Raw genomic sequence first — 19,955 nt, forward strand, 5'->3', positions numbered from 1 at the left:
CTGTTTTTACATATGTTTCTCTTTTGGACTCTAATAACTTGTTCTACTTGATGGCTAGGTGCAAACATGTTTTAAATAAACATTTTGGAATGAAACATGTCACTATATCTAGAAGAACTCTGGTGCTTCTAAACATCTCTAATGTTACAACTGTGATAAACAGTGGGTAGTGTGCACATATCAGAATACCTTTATTCTGAGGAGCCTGGGACTTAAGATGTCCATGCCTTATCTACACTGTTGCATCTGGCCTGTGACAATAAAGCCTTTGACACCTTGAACCTTCTTTGGTCCCGCAGAGGGGACATGTACAGTCCGCAGTGTGCATGTGACAAGTGGAACAGTGTACCTGCACCACTGTGATCGCATAGCGTTAACATAAACACTGCCAAAACGAGTCATCAGTAACACCAAATATTTCATATGATGAGTTCATTTATATTATCGCGGTCGTTAGCGGCAACCAGCAATGCTTTGTCACCATTCAAAACATTGCTGGCCCTTTGATGGCGACATGTTTGGACTGGAAGTGTTTGTGAGGTTGTGTGTTTGTATAACACAAAGAGTTGGTGGAGACCAAACCAGAGCAACATGAGATAGAACATTGGACTTCATCAAGTTGGTTTAGTAGGAAGTTGTTATTTCTGAGTAGCCCAGATTATTTTGAAGATAACGAAAAATGACTTGCTTATCAGTAGAGATGTCCCGATCCGATCACGTGATCGGGGATCGGAGCCGATCACGTGATTTTCCAAAAATCGGGGATCGGGAGAAAAAAAATCGGGGATCGGGATTTTTTTTAAAATTTTTTATTATTTAATGTTACAAAGCAAAAATGACCATGTTCACGTCTTAAAGTCATCCTGAGGACTTAGTTTTGGTTTAAAGTTACACAACATCATGTATGTGTTGCTTCTTTTGGGCTTGTTTTCAGACCTGGTTGCTTATTTCTCTGAAATCTGGCAACAGAGTGGGCGCAGTGTCTAATAGTAGCAGAAAGCTAACGAGAGGCTACGTTCAGCTGGTGACTCGGGAGTCGGGACAGAGAAAATGTCAGGAGTTTGGAAGTATTATAAAATTGAAAGCGAAGGCAGTGTAACAGCCAGATGCAATGTTTACAAGGCGGAGGTTCCGCGTGGTGGAAAGAACAGAGCTACGTTCAACATGACCAATCTAATACGCCACCTGAGAAACAAACATCAACAACAACACGACGAGTACACAGCGGCCACTCAGGTAACGGCACTGAAACAACCGACACTTTCAGAGACTTTTAAAAGGAAAGAGAAACTGCCCCAGAACAGTGAAAAGGCCAACACAATAACAGCCAAGATAGCTGACTTCATCGCGTTGGATGACCAGCCGTTATCCGTTACCTTTTTTTTCTCTTAATGCATTGCATACAGATCGGATCGGGAAAAATCGGTATCGGCAGATTGTCAAAATCAAATGATCGGAATCGGATCGGGAGCAAAAAAAGGTGATCGGGACATCCCTACTTATCAGAGATGGAAAGTAACAAAGTACATTTACTGACGTACTGTACTTCGTACAATTTGAAGGTACTTGTACTATACACGAGTATTTAAATGTTTTATACTTTTAGTTACTTTGCAGATTTGGATGAATGATGTGAAATATAATCAAGTGTTAAATCAGACTTTAGTTCCAACCCTTCACCAGCTCTGAGAACACTTTCATGATCAATCATTATAAAACTTACCATATATATTATTCTGAAATAGACCAATCTGCACAACGACTACTTTTGGTACTTTAAGAATATTTTGATGCTAATACTTTTAAGATAAGATAAGATAGACTTTTATTAATCCCTTGTGGGGAAATTGTTTCTCTGCATTTGACCCATCCTAGTGTTAGGAGCAGTGGGCTGCCATTTTGAACAGCGCACAGGGAGCAGTGTGGGGAACGGGGCCTTGCTCAGGGACACCTCGGTAGCACTTGGTCTTGCCGGGACTTGAACTGGTGACCTTCCAGTTGCCAAGCCAAGTCCCTATCGACTTCAATACCACCGCCTTTTGTACTTTTACTTGAGTAACATTTTGATTGAAGGACCTTTACAATTGAACAGAGTATTCCTATACTCTGGTAGTTTTATGAGTACTTCTCCCACCTCTGATGCCTATCCGAGTCAGGTATTGATTATGCCAAAATGCTGCATTAACATGTATTTGGAGTCATGTTTCTGACCACCTGTAGTACAATACTCATTCTCTTCTAGCTCTGTTTGGTCTCCACCACCTTCTGAGGTACCTCTCTGTCTCTGGGGGTTAGGGTTAAATGCTCCTCTATGTTCTGAACTACTCTTAAACTGTGTCTATGTTCTGTTTGCCGCTGACCAGCCAGTGTATGATGGCTTTCTAGAGCTTTTTCACTGAAACATCTGCCTGCTGCTGCCATTGTGTTGTCTGCTCACTCACTGACCTGGATTCTGGTGGTGACGGTCCTGCTCCTTTAATGGTAAGCATCTGACCCAAATGACAAAGGATTTCATGTCAGTGCTGTGTTTGAGCTGCTGGTCAGATTATGTTCCATGCCGAGGTTCAGCCTTTAATCTTTGTTGGCGATTAGAAGCCAAAGCATGTTAACAGTGAAACACTTCTCCTCATTCACCCCCTCTCTGTTGTCTGCACTAATCCCACCTGTGTCACATACTACTCTTCTTTGAACATGTCTGTATACTCAGAGCCAACAATATATGATCTGTACTGAAGATTGAAGTTCATCACTGGCTCCGTACAAATGCCTTGCGATGTGTCTGCATTTCCAGATACAGCTCTTCTTTTTTTAATTTCCTGTTCACTGACCCATATGTTTCAGATATAAGATTCTGTTTGGGAGGACAGGTTATGATTAGCTCCACTTTTTTGAGGAAATGGTGGGAAGCATAGATTTTGATTCAGGATTGGTTAGCCTAGCATAAGCTTAGGACTGGAAGCAGGGGAATATAGTCGGTCATTTTTAAACTTATCAACCAAGGTGAAAAAGGTGTTGTATTTGTAATTTTGTATCTCTTTTGTTTAAATTGAATACAAATAGAAATATGAAAGTGACAATTGTACAGGGAATCAGTGACTAAGTGCAGCTGGAAGTCACAGTGAGGTGGTCAGCTTTGGTACTATTGTGCCTTTACAGAGCCCAAAACCATTCCAAAAACCAAAACCTAATTGTGACACTAGGCCGGCTACGTTTATAGAAATCTCAGTAGGTGAATGCTTGCATAGAGGGTAGTACCCATAGAGTCCAGTAGAGGGCACCGCCTGTGTTAATATGACAAGGGTCACAATACGTAACCCGGCGTTTCTAACAGAAAAGCAGAGGTGGAAGAATTATTCAGATTCAGATTATAAGTAAAAGTAAAAGTAGTAATAGCAATAGTACAGTGTAAAAATACTCAGTTACAAGTAAAAGTAGTTCATTCATTCTACTTAAAAGCATCAAAATTGGTTTTATGTAGAAAGGTACTTTTAAACACAAGATAATCACTTCAATGTTGGGTTCATTTCAACTACTTTATACACTACACTACATCATAATGTATGTGTTGATTTATATTTTGTATCAACCTAAATGTGCAGATTAACTAGTAACTATGTTGTGATGTAGTGGAGTAAAATATACAACATTTAACAAAAAAATGTAGTAGTATCATTTAATAATACTCAAGCAAAGTTCAAGTACCTAATTGTCTACTTCAGTAGAGAACTTGAGTAATTGTACTTAGTTACATTACACCTCTGCATAAAAAACATGCATTGTATAGTTTGGTATTTGTTACCTCATCCGCCATGGAGCCTGCAGACTTCAGTTATTCCCTGCTGTAGAAAAAGGAGCATCCATGCACAATCCAAATGAAAGCCTCTGGAAGAGTGTCTTGCTGTGTGTGTTGTCGTGTGAGAGGATGATGCTGCGCTAACAGTGGAGCGGACTCAGTGTGTGAAGATGTGCTGAGAGCATGCCAGCTGTTGTAGTGCATTACAGTTTAGAGAGAGAGAGGCTGGGGTTGGGATATGGGACTACAGCAGTTCTTTAACCCTCCATCTACACGTGACTCCGTCCTGATATAAAGGTGTCATCGTGTTTGTGAGCTGTACAACTAGGATATGAGATTTCAACAAAGTGTCAGCTTTCTTTCTCGTTTGAATCTTAATTTCAAACACACACACACTGTTTTAGTGTGCTTGTGTTTGGTGAATCTCACTGAGAAGCGATCCGTGTGGATTAGGATCTCTAGTTTACCCTGCCTTGCTAGGAAAATGTTGTCTTTTTAATCTAAGCTTTTGTTGCACATGAGAACAAAGCAGGATGAAGAAAGACATCTCTGGCTAAATTAGAATCCAAGTAAAGTCATGATGACAGCTGGGTTACATGCATCACACATGACAATCAACTGGTCAAACTTCAGACACTCAGATAATTTACTACATGAGCAGCTGGTGATGTGCAGACACTAGCGTTAATTTAAGCGTTAATATATTTTTTGAAATCATTTTTATTAGAGATTCCATCTTAAATATTGACATGGTATTTGAATAAAGTGATGTAAAAAGAAATGCCCTGAAGCCCTCATATTCCATCCACACATTGGAAACAAGGAGTTATATATCAAAGTCACTCTGCCTTTTTTCAATATATATATATATCAGGGTTTCCGCTAGGATTTTTTCTCGCCGGTCAAATGTCTGAACAGAATTAATTTTACCGGACACATTTGTAACTTACCGGTCATGTTTCAATAATAATAATAAGAATTGTGTAGCAGAGTTTCCGTTAGCAGGTAATCACCGAACTATGACCGGTAATTACCGGTATAGGACCGGATATGCTATTGTTTAAAACTCAGTTACGGGGGCTCATTTTTATATTGCTTCAGTTTATAATCGTAACAGATCGAAAAATTCAGATTCATTTTTCAATAAATGATTCCACAAACAACATCATTATTACATTCAAAGAAACTACTTGTAGTAGATAAAGTACATTATTCAAAAGTTTATATTAACTTTGAATAATAACACGGGAGAAACAGATCCTCTCCCTCTCGCTCTCTCCTGACAGCCCGTCAGTTTCTCATGCAGCGCGCTAAACAGTGGGCGGGGCTTCAGGTCAGACTCAGCAGCTGATCTGATCTCTCTCGTTCACTGGTTTTAGATTGAGCTTTTAAAGGCGTTGCAGCTGCGTTTTCGGTCAGTATGTTTGTATGTATGTATCCCATCGTCTTTTACACTTCAGTTCTCTGTGCATCCGCTGCAATAATCCCATTTTGCATTGTAGATGTACAACTTCTGCACTTTGAAGTGTTTGACCTCTGCACAACCCAGTTTCCCAGAGAGGCCGAACAGAGAGAGCCCCTGTCTCCACAGCCTTTCCTACATCTCTCAGATATGTATTCTGATTGCAAGCATCCCACAGAGGAGCTCAATGGGGCTGTTTACTCTGACTCTGACCCTCAAATGCTGTTATAGAGTTGTGGATCAGAAAGCAAAACTGGAGGCCTCTCTTGCTCCATCTCTTTTCAAGGCATTTCCTTTTCGTCCCCTTCTAGCTGGCACACCCTTTAGACACGACATTCTTATGGAGGCGCTCCAAACCATGGCCTCCCTTTTCCTTCTTTAATTAGTAATCTTGGAAAGCGGGTACAGTGTGTTCCAATCTTCGACATAAGACTATAGACCAGAAGGATCGGTTTGCATTCACACAGGCAAAACTCAAACGGACTATAAACTTTAAACACAAGTCATGTGATCGGAAATGCTGTTCATCAATTGGTCAGACATTAAGGGGGTAAAAACGCAAATACCAGCAATTTCTACCGGAGCCTCCGCCATGGAGCATCGGCAGGTTATTTTCATGCTGTTGTTAATCTGGAGAGCATATCAACAGCAACGGCGCATATGATTAATCAGACAACGTGCGATACAAAACATTATAACTAGGGCTGTCAGTCGATTAAAATATTTAATCGCGATTAATCGCATGATTGTCCATAGTTAATCGCGATTAATCGCAAATTAATCGCACATTTTGTATCTGTTCTAAATGTACTTTAGAGGAATATTTTTCAAGTTTTTAATACTCTTATCAACATATGAGTGGACAAATATGCTTTATGCTAATGTTTATTATCATTTGAACAATGACAAATATTCTCATGAATATTAAACACAACAACCTCTGAACATTACAAATATTCGCCTCAATTAAACCTGGAACCTCTCTCATACAATACAAATGTGTGTGTGCGTGCGTGCGCGCGCGCGCGTGTGTGTGTGTGTGTGATCGTTGGAGCTATGTGCAACTCAAGGCATATGCTCGAACGGGAGCTGCCTGGACGCTGCAATCATGTTGCTGCAATCATGAGTGTGCTGACTTCTCGTACAATGTCCCGCTGTCTGGCTTCCTGCATCAAGTCAAGTGCTCGGTGCAGTTGTGTGGATAGGGCGCTCCTCTGTTTTCATTTAAACAGCTCCTTATATCCGTTAGCGCAGCTAGCTAGCACCAGATGCTAACAACAACAACAATGCACGTAAGGTCTCTCTCTCGCTCGCTCGGGCCACACACACACACACACACACACACACACACACACACACACACACACACACACACACACACACACACACACACACACACACACACACACACACACACACACACACACACACACACACACACACACACACACACACACACACACACACACACACACACACACACACACACACACACACACACACACACACACACACACACACACACAGCCTCCCGATGGCCAGTCGGTGCCTGCCGGTGAGCGTGGAAGTATAGTCTGCCACAAGCGGGCGGCACGAGCGGGGCTGTCAGCATCAGCTTGTTGATGGTATTATAAACTCGATGCGCTCTGAAACTACGGGGCGGCCGAGGAAAAAAAATACACATGCGTTAATCGCGTTAAAATAATTAGTGGCGTTAATTTTTTTTTGCGTGACGTTCTGTAGTAAGGAGGGGGTTTCACCGATGGCAGGTGGCTCTGACTTGTATGTATAGTTTTTAGTTTGATAGTTGTTTTTACTTTACACGACACTGGTCAACACTTCATTCATTCTTGTGACACGTAAATGCTACGCTTCCTATGTTTTGGTGCGGACTGCGTTCACACCAGCGATGAACCGCTCCAGAGTTCACTAGCAAGTGTTGATTCTCTCGCGTCCAGGAGAGAAGCTAAAATAAAGAGACTAATGGAGTTTCTGAAAAGGTTCAATTTGGTACTTTAATTAAGTAGCGTGGCAATTAAACAAACAGAGGAGTAGTGGGACAACAGCAGCTGATGTTGTCTCGAAGTTGGTACCGTGCAGAGCTATTTAATAGAAGAGTTACGACACCGGAAGTCCAAAAACGGTTATCGTCACGTGGTTCATGTAGACGAGGGATCGTTCCCCGGAAGTTCATGGCGGGCAATGTGAATGCATTGATAACAGGAGATATAACTACGATTTTTGTTAATTATTAGTGAATAAAGGTTTTGATTTGCAATATTTATACAACAAATCGATATGTGTATGTATTTACATCAATATGTTTCAAAAATAAAATCGAATTTGCTAATATTAAGTGATAATATTAGGATTAGTGTGAACAACTAGTTTACATGTTACTAACAGTGCCTTAGTTAAAGAGCCTGTTGCTGTTTATTTATAGCTTTGAATTCTTTCAAACCAATATTATCTTCTTAAACTTGTATGGTAGTCAGGAGGATCACTTTCTAATGTTTATTGATACATTTAGAGGGAGGGGATCTAAAGTAATGCTTTAAAATTCAGATTGGATTCATTTCTACCATTTTCTTAAATTCATGGTAGTTTCAGTAATCCCCTGGTAATTGAGGACACAAGTTATCTAAATGACTAATGTCATCTTTATGGCTTTCAGAAAGGACAGGAGACCGACAGGATATGATGATGATGATGATGATGATGATGATGATGTTAAATGTGTTGCTTTAGGAACATCCATTGCAAATACATGGAATTCAATAAACATAGAAGAGCATATCATGCAGTTTGTCGGTGCCTTTTCCTCCGTGTTGTCCTGGTTTGCTGTGCTGCCTCCTAGTCGCCACCATGGTTTGCTGTGCTGCCTCCTAGTCGCCACCATGGTTTGATGTGCTGCCTGGGGATGCTCAAATCGCTCAGAGAAAGGAGTACGAATGTACGGCTTCCCCACTGACACAGAGCGGAGGAAAAAATGGCTGGCTCAAGTCAGCAGGAGCAATTTCACGACCAACAGCAACAAAATATGTGATTTATATACAAACACTGCATTTGCACTTTTTCACAAAACGAAAACCACACCATTGGGAAAGCTTAATGTTTTGTTTAATACAAAAAAACAGGGAAAGGCTTGAAAAACACTGAGAGTTGAGACTCAGGGTGCAGGGTGAGGGTCTCAGTGCAGGTATTCAGGCTCCATTGAACCCCCCTCTGGTTCTTGTGCTGAGAGAGGGAGCAACAGACAGGAGAAAGGGTTATACACACCTATATAGCACACCTATTGCCTTGGGGAGATACCGTGTTTACTTATATAAAACGGTAGTATTAAACGTACCTTGTATTTTCACTCTCACTTAAGTCCCTCTCCCTTTGCCATCAATCCAGAATCAGCTGGGCTGCAACATTATACAGACAGGTAATAATCAACAGAATCACAAGGACACAATATGGCTCTGCTAAAAACACTCACTCTTACACGCACCAAAGTTATATTTATCTAATATTTAACTCCCTCCACCCCCCGCATACAATCCCGTTTAGAAGCCCCTCTTCTCTAATTCAACATGTTGGACGAAATGACATAGAGAGAACGGAATTTACAATTAAAAGGCTGTTCAACGTGTGTTGCTAACTTGCTTCGGTATGCTAGCTTAATCTGTTATCTGTAAACGTTCCCTAAATCTACTAATTTAGGGATAATCCACTGACATCCTTTAATACACATGTTCATTTGAATCAGATGTACTGATAATATCCGCAATATACATCTTTAAACTTCTTCTTACCTTTAAAAGTCCGTCACGAACGGTGTATTATGCTGCAACTCCACAGCTCTGCCAGCCTTGGCGCTAACTTCCGGGGAACGATTGAGAGGCTCCACGATCCGCCATTGCTGTAAAAAAGTGGTCCATTGGAGTGAACGGAGATGTCGTCGTAACTCTTCTATTAAATGGCTCTGGTACTGTGGAAAGAGACCGGAACACGTTGGTTCTCACTGCTTGTATCTCTCCTTCGCTCCTCCTCTCTGGGGGCTGCGACGTCGGGGTCCGCCCTCCTTTCTCTCCGACTTCCGATATCGCGCATAACAGAGGATTTAGACATTGTGTATTCATCACATACTTCCACACGCCTTTTCTCCTCATGGACTCATTCATGACTTTTTATTTAATGCATTTTAACGGCTGTAATCGTTGTTACCGTAAAACCGGAAGTGACGTCACTGTTGATATCCGGATACTCGTTCCAGTAAAGCTTTTCAAAATAAACTTTAGCAGCAACGTTAGCCACAAGCCAATGCTAACCGGAAAATTTTTTCAGCATAAAACAGTTTTAAGCTTACTGTATGTTTAAACTAAATTACGTTATTAAACATTGATTTTAATTTCTTACACAAGCTGTCCGAGACCACCTATTTTAGTGGACCAGAGTCCGGTTGTTTAGTTAACTTAAGAGGTCTCGGCCTGTGTTCACACCGACCCAAACAAACCGCACCAAGCGGCTAAACGCACCAGGGTTCGATTCAACCGGACTATAAAAGGCTGGTGTGAATGCGACCCAAGAGACTTGCTTGGTCTAACGATTTGAATACAGAGGTATTGAATGTTGAATGGGAGCAGATATGCCACAAAGCCCATGGTTCAAACTATCAACACCAGATTTAGATTCCTTGAGAACAAATGGATTTTGCATACTTATATAACTATCTCTATTACACCATTTTGATGCAAATAATCCCGACCAATGTGTAAAATGTAATAAAGATAAGGTACCACCATAGCCGCGGGAAGTAGGGGTGCTGGAGAATCACAGAACGACCGGCCGTTGATGGCCGGCTCGGTTCGCTCACGTCCGGCACCACCCTTAATGGGGTGGATTAATGTGTAACGGCATCATAAAGCTGCGCTGACAGGCGACCCCCCCCGTTGACAGTATACTAGCCCCCCCCCCGCACCACCGTTGACAATTCGCCAGCACCCCCACCCCCGTTGAAAATTCGCCACACCCCCTAAGTAAAATGACTTCCCGCGGCTATGCGGACCACTGTCACAGTCTGCAGTCTCTCTGTATGTTTCCCCTCTCCACCGTGGAAGAATTTAAAATAACTTAAACACCGTTGTATATTTCCATAACTTGTACAGTGGGTATGCACCTTAAAGTTGTTTGCAATCGGCCAATAAACGAGAGAAGAAGAACCTCTTTGCCAGGGTGTGTTGGACAGGAGGGAAGAGGCAGACCATCTATTGCAGGGGTGTCAAACTCAAATACACAGTGGGCCAAAATAAAAAAATCGGTACTAGTCGAGGGCCGGACTGGTTCAATGTTTATTGCAAAACTTATTGAAATGAACTTATTGCACATATTAAACCTGGAACTAACAAAGCTTAAATGATTGCCTATAAAAACAACATTAAACAGTAAAGGGGACCTTGTTAGAATCGTGGAAAAGGTAGGACCCAAATGCAGACTGCGAAAAAAGGTAAAAAGGTCTAGAAAGAAAAAGTGAGCTTTATTTTAAAAGCAGATGAACAAAAACATGGCATGAGTCGAACAGGTAACACAAGGTAACAACAACACAAGAACTGACCATGACCAACATGGAGGTAGACAGGAAAGACAATGAACCGACAAGGAACACAGGGGAAGACAAGACTAAATATAGAGAGGGGTAATCACAGGACAAGACACAGCTGGGCAGGGGAGGCAGAAACACAAGGGCAACAGGTGAACACAATCAGACAATCAGACACAGGAGGAAAAACACAGGAAGGAAAACAAGAGACAGGGAGAACAGAATAACAAAATAAAACCCATTACCAGACAGACAAAACTAAAACCGTGACATAACACTAAGATCATGACAGACCTATCATGCAAAACGCACTTGTGTACGTCTTTTATACATGAAGATGTGTCCCCGGTGTGTCAGGGAACTCACCAAGTGTCAGAAAACACAACCCTCTCTATTTTCCTCCGTACCCAAATCTCTAAAAACGGGGCTGCAACGGAGCTGATACAGACTGATACAGATTTGAAATTGTTCTGACATCAGAAACGGGGTGCTCCGTCTATTTGGGCAACAGCATGGCATGGCAACAGCATGGTAACATGACGCTCGTGCCTCGCCCCCCTCCTTTGCAGGGGGGCGTGGTGAGCTGCAGCTCATTTGCCACAGAATCAGCCCTTGTGAAGACAGGGCTGGACTAGAGCAAATAGTGCGAAATGAGGCACGGCTAAAATGCATGATCTGTTTGATATTTTGAAAAAAAATTCACAGATATGTTTTATATAGGTATGGCCCTACAATATATTATTATTCATGATAAGTCCACTTTCAATAATCAGTTGCATTCATTTCTTAGGGCTTTATATGCAGCTTTTCCGGAGTCATTTCTTATGATTACCTTTTTTCTACAGGCCAACAACAGCTTCAAAAAAACAATTTCCCTCAAAGAACAATCCAAACATGCCCTGCTGTCGCGAGAAAAAAAAGTGCAAAAGGAAACATCCATTTAAACTCAGTTTGCTGCTCTGTAATGGACACCAGTTTAAGCCAGAAACTTGGCATCTCATCTTGGGTGCAAGTTCATCAATGTTTGGGGTCAGGCTCTGAGCTGAGGAAATCCTCAGGATTGAGTGAAAGTGTGCGTGCAATATACCGGGGGGCCAGATCTAATAGTAATTAGAAATTATCCTGCGGGCAAAAAATTAAATCCTCCACGGTGTGTGTGTTTGAATCTATCGTGCTGACTCACTGACTGCACCGATATGATTTGCTGACTAGCGTCACCTCCTTAAAACATTAAACAATAACTTCTTAAAACCTTTTTATCTTTATGTTTTAAACATTCTTTTTAAAAATGTTTTTACATTTTCAACATCGTGGATAAATCCTTATATGCTTCCGGCAACACACTGAATGTCAACTTTGCCTCCTTATTACACTCACCCAGCGACGTGGAAGAGCCTCACCTGTCATACTCCAATGTAACGTAAAAACAACTAAAGAAAAACTAAATAGTAATAATAATAAAATGTCTCCACTGATCTGTGTTGTAAATGTGATTTATGTATGATTCCAATCGCTTTTTATAGTCAAAATCAGCAAATTTGCCGAGCTCCGCTACAACTACGGGTAGCGATGAGAAGTGAGGCAGGGACGAGCTCTGCCTCTCGTAAGCCCACAGTAACTGGCTGGAGCGCGGGCACTCATTTAACGTGGGCACTTATTTTGTGAGCGCGCTCAAGCCAGTCACTGTGGGGTGAGGTGAGGCACAGATGAGCTCTGCCTCACCTCAGAATGCGTCACCCCACAGAAACTGGCTGGAAAGCGGGCCCTAAGCGCATGCCTGCACCATCTCACTGTATGTCACCAATGTAATGTTTGTAGATCCCTTTATTACATTTATCCTCGCCATCCATAGTCTCTAAATAACTTATTTCACGTATATGATATTTAGGCCCGCTGGTCTCATCATACAACGGCAATGAAAAAAGCACCAGGGGAGGCAGCCATAACCTCTGCCACACTGAAGGGGGCGCAAGTGAGACCACAGGTTCTTGTTGCTACTGTTATTCTACGCAGAGACGGTAGACACAAACAACAAGCTAGACTTTTGAAACTAAAAGGAAGACAAGGAGGACTTTTACAAACAAGTAATAGAGATTGTTGTCCAGAAGGAGAGCATGGACTTCATCTTCAAGTCAAGGTAAGACCCCAATTGTAATGAAAATGGGATCTTACTAAGAAAGAACAATCCAATATTTAGATTGTGGGTATCCTTTTGTTGAACGGTCTGTTTAAAATAAATCGAAGCATCAGACTAAAAAAGCTTTTGAAAATAACCGAATATTTCGATTAAGGTCAAAATATAATATTCGTAAATCTGACTCTGAAAGAGCACGTCACTGCTCTCACCCTACTTTAGTGGGAACAATGAGTCTGCGTCTTTGATGCGCACAGGCGGATGCGGGATGATGCAGGATGCAATGTAGACAGGAATACATGCAGATCATCCTCTGGCTGCAGCCTTGACGCGATATAACAAAATGTCAAAAGTAAAGCGCTCACATGGAGGATAAAAAGGCAAAACACTGAGGGTGTTTCTCAATGTCAAGGAGGCTTGCTTGGTAGCACATGTACCTCCGAGTGAGTTCCTTAAAGGTCCCATGTCATGGCCATTTCTACTGATCATTATTCCATTGTTGAGGTCTACTAAAATAGATTTATACTGTGCAATTTTCCAAACTCACATTGGTTTCTCATACAGCATCTCTGTAAAGTATGTGTATTCACCGGTATTCACTCTCTGTCCTAAACGTGAGAACTATTTAGTTGTCATGAACTAAGTACAGATCGCGTTCACACCGGAATAAGTTCCTGGGGAAGGATTAGGCAAATGTAGCCGCTGACGTCACTTCTTCTTCTGCTTTGGGTTTACTGACAGGCCACAAACAACTTCACGGCGTATACTGCCACCCAAAGTCCCTGGCCGGAAGTCCCCGTAGTTGGGAACTGGCTTCAGTAGAAGCTGCTGGGACTCCCAGCAGCTTGGAGGCAGGGGGCTTGGAGGCGGGAACCAGAGTGCTCTCTCGTACTAGCTTGAGTTTGCTCACATGAAACGTGGGGTGGACCTTCAAAGACCTGGGGAGTTTGAGGCGCACAGAGAAAGGGCTAATGACTCTTGAAATTGGGAAAGGGCCCACAAACCTTGGTGCCAACTTATTGGAGTGAACGTGTAGGGGTAGATCATTGGTGGATAGCCAGGCTTTCTGGCCCGGCCTGTAGAGGCGAGCCGCACGCCGGTGACGATCTCAAATCCGCCGACAGCATCGGACCATGACGTGCGCAGATGGAACCTTGATTTCCTCCTCATTAGCAAGGAAGAGAGGAGGCTGGTACCCATTAGCACACTGGAAAGGGGAAAACCCGTGGCAGCCGAGGGCAGAGTGTTGTGGGCGTAGTCTACCCAGGTAAGGTGATCACTCCAAGTGGTCTGCTTCTGGGACACGAGGCACCTGAGGCAGGTTTCGAGGTCTTGGTTTAGGTGCTCTTTCTGACCGTTTGACTGCGGGTGATACCCTTAAGATAAGCTGACGGTGGCGCAGAGGAGCTGGCAGAAGTCCTTCCGGAAGTTGGAAATGAACTGTGGGGGACCCTGGGTTTTTTTCACAACACTGTGCCAGAGGGCATCTTAATATTTAAAAACCTATTAATGTGTTATACCAGATTAATGAGAAGAATCTCAGCTAACTGACAATACGAACCATTTTTACAGAAACAAAACACAAGTCTCGAAAGAAGCGTTAGCATTAGCCCTTAGCTAAAACGGGCAGATGCTACTTCCGGTGCTAACTAGCAAAAACGATCTTTACAACTTAATATTTTCTGCACAAACTACATATCATCTGAAAGCTGATACTCCACATATCATTTTTGTTATAAGTATCATCACTGTAGGACACAAACTCACCGAGCTAGCAAACAGATCAGAGAAAAAAAAGAAACAGCAGTTTTCAAAACCATAACAATAATTATGTCTTACCGTTGCTGTTTTGTGATCAAAGCTCTTGTTCAAGGGAATAAAAACGCTGTTTAAGGTTAATCCAATGTCTCTTAGTCACTTTAGAATTGTTCCTGATAATCTATCATTACATTCATGGCAGCAGAGTAGGTATAAAGTTTCGCAGTCCGGAGCTAATGCTGTCTCACGTGCTGTTTACGCAAACCTCTCTCTACTTGACGTAAGTGTTTAGCGGGACTTACTAACTGTCACTCGATTCTATTGGCTCTAACGGTTCAGAAAAGGTGTCAATCACCCAAATCGACCAATGGGTTCCAAAGATATGATCCTGCGTAGTATAAACTAAGCCCGCTCCGGCTCCATTACGCATTACGCAGCCAGAAGGGAGAGCTTCACCACAGAGCAGGTGCTAGAGATGCTAGCTGGCGATAGCTATGATCATACCAGATGACTCTTCGTCGGATGATGACGATCTCCTCCAGCCAGACCTGGATCCGGACAGTAGTGACTCGGATGTTGAACTTCCACCACGGGAAAGGTATGTAATCTCTCTGTTTTTATATATTATGTGGTTGGTGGAACTGCGTCACAGTGCTAGCTTAGCCAAGAAGCTACAGGAATGATTAGGCAAAATGCTAAATAGTGTTACTTGTCTTTTTGGAGTTACATTTTCTAAATGAATGGCCAGTGAATGAATATATATATGTGTTTACTTATTTATTTGGTGTAATATTATTCATTTATTGTCCAATATTATCCTTTTTATGTATTACTTTTGTGTTTGATGGAATTGCATCACAGTATTAGCTTAGCCAAGAAGCTACAGGAATGTTTAGCCAAAATGCTAAATAGTGTTACTTGTCTTTTTGGAGTTACATTTTCTAAATGAATGGCCAGTGAATGAATATACATGTGTTTACTTATTTATTTGTGTAATATTATTCATTTATAGTCCAATATTATCCTATAAGAATAAGCCAGTGAATTAATCTAATCTCTTTGTTTTTCCACATTTGTTAGATGAGGTGTGACCCCAGCAGGACAAAGCCACACACCCAGAAGACTTTCAGGGAGCAGCTTGCTGCAGAATTGTTGGAGTTTGCTGAAGGCCCTGCTGAAGGCCCTGCACCTCCACCACCCCCTCCTCCACCACCCACATGCATGCCCGAGGATTATGGGGAAGATGCCACCAAGGTCAGGAAGAGAACTGCAGGAGGTGCCTAAGATGCTGGACTCAAAAGGGGTGAAGACACCTGTGTACTGCAGGAAGTGCCAGGTCCCTCTGTGCTTCACTGTCAAAAAGAACTGTTACAGGGGGTGGCAGAACCTAAAATACTGGAACATTCAGGTAGGTATAAAGTTCAGGTAGGTATAACATTTTGCGAGTGTTTATTAAAAAAAAATACTTGTTTTTATATACCTAGTGTGATTTTATTGTATAGTACGTTGGTAAAATGTTTGTTTTTACATGCCTATAGTGTATTGGTAAAATGTTTGAAATAAATCTGCCCCCACTTGGAGTCAAATGTTACTATGTTTCCGTTTTTTTTTTATTGTGCAAGTACACCTACACACAATGACCTACAGTGTAGTTTATTGTATAGTGCGTTGGTAACAGTTACATACACCACACAGCTACACTTACACACCTACCCACACCTACACATACCCACACAGCTACACTTCCATACCCACACAGCTACACTTACACCTACACACGCACACACACACACACACACACACACACACTAGAGGAGGCACGGTCGGGAAACCCACATCCGTGAATCCCACCACTCTATCGGAGCTTTCATTGCTCCAGGGTCCTCTGCCGCCCCCTCCTGGTACTTCCTTATGGCCGGGAAGCGTGGCCAGACCGGTTCACTCCTTACCCTGTGTACCCGGGAGAACACCCCGGACATGTCATCCGGAGGCGAGCTCTCCTGAGCCAGGGGAACGGGGAGATTTCTCCAGGCGGCCGCCTTGGATATAATCTCCGGAAGTTCCAGGAGAATCCCGCCAATCGACGGCAACGCCGTGTTGGCGGAGATAGGGATCACGGGATCATACACCGGACCTACACCGGGTCCCCTACCTGTCTCCTCCGTCCGGAGGGGAGAGATAATGGTGGACTCCTCACCCGGTAATCCCTGAATGGAGGGGACGTAGTCGTCCGACTCGTGCCCGCCATTCGGATCCAGGAAATCAAGGGCTTTGTCCCCGGAGTACTCCTCCTGGACAGGCCAATCGTCCTCGGCAGCTGCAGCAGCGAGAGCGTCCGCTCTCTGCTGTCTGAGGGCCAGCGGCAGCCGGGCACAATGCGAGCATGATACCCGGGAGTGAGAGCAGCGTTCGCATGCTCTATTCCCAGGCAGGACTCACACTGTGAGTGCCTGTCAAAGCTCATAATGTAGACCGACCCGCATACGAGGCAATCTCTGACGCAACCTTGACTTTCCTGCCCAGTCTCCATCTTACCCGAAAAAAAATGCTTTTTAGGAGGAATGTTTGTTTTTCAGTAAGTAGCTCTTAAAAGAACTGGTTTTGCCTGTCAATGCTTCTGCAACGGAGTGCTGAAGAAAAGTAGGAGTGGATTGTAGGGCCTACTTCCTATTTATACGGAAGTGAGCCTGGAGGTGGGGCCCACGTCGTAGGTGGGCGTGGAATAAGTCTGTCAGTGCTGCACACGTGCAGTGGGGATTACCCAATAGCGATAGCCTTAGAGCCTTATACGATATAGAACTGATCTTTCTACTCTGGTATTGCAGGCTAAAACTTTCTTATGAGACTTTTCCCTTCGTTATTCACTCCATCAAACCTTGGGATTGGTGATTTTGTCCATTTATTCCAAAGTCACATCAACATAAAATGAGCACAATAATTTATAAGCTTATAATGTCATAAGAATCAGTCTTTCTAATATTAAATAAAATAGACTCCACACTTATCGGATCTGCACAAACAAGCGTTGCTAGCAAGCTGAGATCAGAACTCGCGACAGGGGAAGCAAAACCAGACAACACACGACGTAGCTTTAGGTAGCAAACAACGGAGATATGCTCACCTTTTGTTGTTATTCTGATCAAAAGTTGTGTTCAATCGCATTAAAACGACAAAAAACGTGGCTGAAGGTTAATCCATAGGTTAATCCAATGTGTCTGTCACTTTGAAAAAATTATTGATAATCCATCATTCCATTTTTATGTCAAAAACTGAGTTTTCATATTAGCTGCTAATGATAGCTTCCAGAGTGTATGACATATGACAGCTTCCTGTTTTGGGTATTTTGGCTACGCCTCACTCTCACTCCCATTGGCTCTGACCGTTAAAAAGAGATGTCAATCATCAAAATCGACCAAGGGGGGCCAGAGATAGCCCAGAAGTGTTTTTTGTTGTTGCTACATCTCTCTAAAAAGGTCAAATGTCACTTGTTTTGCATCAATCTTGATAAAGGGTACTTATGTTATAATTTGGATTACTAAAGCTTTTAGTCTACTATCCCATCATTCAAGGGTGGTTTTCACTATAAGTAATGGGTTTATTTTGGACGGACACAATCATTTACATTTTTTTACTATGTTCAATCCGAATTTACTTTAAAATAAAAAAAATCTATATTGATTCTGACTCCTCTACATTCAACTCACAGGTTTATCATTGCTTTGAGGAAAAAGATTATTAATTTACCCCTTTTAGAAGTGTAGTTATGGTCATTTGTTCTGGGAATGTCATTTTCGAGCCTGAGACCTGGAAAACAGGCCCAGGGCTTAACAGGTTAAAACCTACCTCTTCTCCTTAGCATTTTGAAATCTTGTAGATCAGGGCAACCTTTTTTTTAACCAAGAGCTACTTTCAAAGTTCCCAGTCTGCAGAGATCTACCAGTCCAAACAGAGAGGAGTAGCCATAACTGACAGCCTACCTGCATATTCTATATGCACACACCGAACAGAAAAGCATACCAGATATAATAAATGTAGTTGGAAAAGTGAAAATCAATGTATTTATTTTCTGATAAAAATAAAAACATATAATTGAGACACATCCATCATATCAGTCGACTCGTCAAACTGGAAAGAAAAACACTCACAGGCACTATTGTCCCTCTTCAGTTGCTCCTCAACGTCCTACGACATCAACTCACACCGCTGTGTAACAGTATTCTGGGACAATTGCACATCCTTAATAGCAGTCATGATGTCCGCCTTATTTTTACAGTCACCAAAAAGTACGTCGGCAGCCTCCACGAATGCTTCTTTAACAACTTCGCCGTCTTTGAAAACCTTCATGTGTTTAGCAAGAACGTGACTGACACAATAAGATGCTATGGTAGCAGCCTTACCGCCCCTACACACGGTGGCGTTGCACGTACATTTATGATTGGACAAGACTAGCTGAAGAGATACCATGGTTTAGACTTGGTTCTCTTTGGTTGGTGCACAGACTTTGAAAAAGGTCTCTTGGCAACACGATCCTCCAATCAGCATTCGGAGCTCACCCAAAGCTCAAGGCCGGAGTGATGTCCTGTTTATGAATAACTCTTTGTATTCTTCCAGTGTCTGCACCTGACCTTGCTACATTAGTATTGCAAGCTGAAGACACCTATTTATTCCAAAGTCACAGCCACATAAATGAGCACAATAAGCTTATAATGTACTAATAAGAATCGGTCTTTCTAATGTTATATAAAAATATCCTCCACACAAGCTCGTTCTAAATGTTTACAAGAAAGCACCTGGTATTAACAGATTAAAAAATATGTTCTGTCTGTAAAGTCATTTTTTTTTTAACGACTTTTCTCTGAAAAGTGTTACTGTTGTCTGCTCTCTTGCAATCTACCAGGGACTTAATTTAAATGTAATTTATTTTCTTATTAAGAAGTGATCATTTTTTTATACAATAATGGAGAGCTTTTTTTAAATCTTTTTGTCCCTAAGATGGGACACATTTCTAAAAATAACTTGCCACTTTTGAATATTTCATGTATACAAACTTGGTCACATTACACTTCTTTAGAATAGGAGGTGGAACATATGCATGCATTCAGAGTTATTTTAAGAAGCAAACTATTTAAAAGCTTGGCTTGTCCTCAAGTTATTTTTAATCTTTCGTTACACCATGCCGAAACACCCCACTTGATTATGTTTCATCCATAAAGCCAGAGCAGGC

General features: G+C 42.2%; 1 long non-coding RNA gene across 1 annotated transcript; it reads right to left on the reverse strand.

Moving 5' to 3' along the window:
* Positions 1–8,358: 8,358 nt before the first annotated feature.
* Positions 8,359–9,338, reverse strand: LOC139432893 (uncharacterized). The gene is made up of 3 exons (XR_011642480.1): positions 9,056–9,338; positions 8,605–8,665; positions 8,359–8,492 (listed from the first exon to the last, which is right to left on the reverse strand). It is a non-coding gene; the product is annotated as an uncharacterized lncRNA (long non-coding RNA).
* Positions 9,339–19,955: the final 10,617 nt, after the last annotated feature.

The sequence above is a fragment of the Pseudochaenichthys georgianus genome, chromosome 22 (assembly GCF_902827115.2).
Source record: "Pseudochaenichthys georgianus chromosome 22, fPseGeo1.2, whole genome shotgun sequence".
Lineage (NCBI taxonomy): Eukaryota > Metazoa > Chordata > Actinopteri > Perciformes > Channichthyidae > Pseudochaenichthys > Pseudochaenichthys georgianus.